This window comes from Apium graveolens, chromosome 5 (assembly GCF_009905375.1).
Source record: "Apium graveolens cultivar Ventura chromosome 5, ASM990537v1, whole genome shotgun sequence".
NCBI lineage: Eukaryota > Viridiplantae > Streptophyta > Magnoliopsida > Apiales > Apiaceae > Apium > Apium graveolens.
In genome coordinates, this window is record NC_133651.1 from 230,139,603 (window position 1) to 230,142,286 (window position 2,684).

The following is a 2,684-nucleotide window of genomic DNA, read 5'->3' on the forward strand; positions in this document are numbered from 1 at the left end:
GCCAAGCGATGCAACTGAAGCACGAAAGTTAACTGTTCGAGCACTAAGGTACTCTTTGATAGATGGGATTCTGTATAAAAGATCTTTTGTGGTTCCTTACTTAAGGTGTCTCAGGCCCGATGAGGCACGCTTGGCTCTAGAGGAAGTGCATGAAGGTATTTGTGGACAACACTTGGGGGGCAGGGCCTTAGCTCATAAGATAACCCGTTTAGGCTTTTATTGGCCAGAAATGATGGCTGATGCCAAACAATATGTAAAGAAGTGTGATCGCTGTCAGAAGCATGCACCAGTTGTTAGACAACCCCCCGAGATGCTGACCTCTATCAACTCGCCTATTCCCTTTGCTATGTGGGGGATGGATATTCTAGGGCCTTTTCCTATGGCCACGGCACAAAGGAAGTTTCTGATTGTAGCCATTGATTATTTCACCAAGTGGATCGAAGCCAAACCTTTGGCCAAAATCACAACTAAGCAGGTTGCACAATTCCTGTGGAAAACATTATGTGCCGATATGGAATTCCCCGTATCCTCGTCACTGACAATGGAACACAATTCAACAACGAGGAATTCAAGAAGTATTGCGAAGAAAATGAAATTGAGTTACGGTTCACCTCTGTGGCTCACCCGCAAGCCAATGGGCAAGCGGAGGTAGCAAACCGGATAATCCTGGATGGATTAAAGAAGAGGATCGAGAAGTCAAGAAATAATTGGGTGGACGAGATACTTCCCATATTATGGGCCTATAGGACTACCTGTAGAGTCACGACAGGAGCAACTCCCTTCATGTTGGCATATGGGGCAGAAGCAGTAGTTCCAGTAGAGATATCACATTCCTCTCCAAGGATTCAGGCTTTCAATGCAGAAGAAAATGAGGAAGGGCAGAGGTTAGCCCTGGATCTGATCGATGAAGTGCGAGATAGGGCACATGCAAAGATAGTAGAATATCAGAAAAAGGCTTCATTCTACTATAACCTAAGGGTTAAAGAAAGGTTTTTTAAACAAGGTGATCTAGTCTTGAGGAAGATAGAAGCATCTGGTGTAGGACAAAAAGGGAAGCTTGCCCCGAATTGGGAAGGACTGTACAGAGTCAAGAGTGTTCAAGGTAGAGGAACCTACAAGCTAGAGACTATGGATGGTTTTGAAGTCCCGAGAACTTGGCATGCACAAAACCTGAAGATTTACTATGTATAGGGCAGCCGGATACGATTCTCACTCGTCAGGATGGCGAGTAGGTTGAAAAGCACCTTGAAGCTTTGCTTGCTTAGGATTTATATGTTTTAGTTTTATTATGAAGACTTGTGTAAGGGACGAATCCCAGACAATTTTATGAAATTCATGAGTTCTTCAAAGTATGTTTGTGGCCTAACGAATAAAAACCAAATGCATGGATGCAAGCATAAAAGGTGATAAAATTAGATCAGATAAATATTACAAGAAATTTGATAAATAAAGTCTCGAAAATAAGACAAGCCACGCAGGGCTGAAAAAGCTCTAAGGAGCTGAGGTGCCCTCGGCATCCATATCATCGTCCTCTTCGCTCTCGCTGGATGTCTCTGTCGTCTCGGGGGAGGAAGAAGAGCTGTCGTCCTCAGCAGGTCTGGAAGAAGACTCGGGAGGAGGAAGGAGTGGATCATGAGGAACATGGTCCGAGACAACTACTCGGGTACGAAACCTCTGTAGCAAAGCCTCGTCATCAGGGCAGATATAGTCCGCCGAGTTAATATCAGGACAAGCCTCGTTCACGGTCCCAAGGGCCGTGTCCCAACCAGTCCTAAAAACCCGAGAAAGACTGAATCATCCCTAATCCTCATGGATTGGGTAAACTCCTCCGAGTCCAGATAGTTGTCTATGGCTTTATCCTTCTCCGCCCGAAGTACCACTAGCTCGGCGTTGGACTCTCCGAGTTCTTCCTCCTTGCGCTTGAGCTTCTTTTCCAGGGTAGCATACTTCTTCTGTTGCCTCCTAAGGGCATTATCGGCCTTATCAGAAGCCCGCTTCCATGACTCGGCTTGCCTCACAGCGCCTTGAAAATAGGCGTTGGACTGAAACAAAGCAATCAACAAAGTATAAGGCGAGAAAACACTGCAAGAATGAAAGATAAGTTCAAAAGAGAGAAGGCATACCGAAGCCAGAGATTGGGCTCCCATAAGCTTAATCCTCTCAAGGTCAGGGGTGGCCACCACGTCAGTAAAGTCCTTTGGAGTCACGCTATAGTAGGACCAATCCCAAGCATGTTTCGTGGAACCAACCACGGTGTCCCCTCGGCGGAATCCCCAGAGAGGCTGAAAGGCGCCTGTGGCAGCAGCAGTAGGGGCAGCAGCAGTGATAGGAGCACTATGGCCCCCAGCTCCTTCAGTTGAAGCCTCCCCTATAGGCTCTTTGTGCTTCTTCAAAAAGCTAGGCTCCGTGGCCTTTCCCCGGGTGTCTAGGCCTGCGAGCCGAGCTTTCTTCATCCTAGCTGTCTCCTCAACCAAAGGAACATTGTCCTCGTTAATCTCCTTAGCAGCTGAAACAAAGCAAAGGACAAAATAAGTGATGTTAATAATGCATGAAATGAAGTAAAATTGAGAAGGGAAGAAAAATACCCTGTTGAGAAACAGAGGATAGTCCCACATGAATCAGGGAAAACTCCTCTAAGAGAGTCCAGCTGGTGGTGGTGCCATCATCCTGAGTAAGCCCATTAT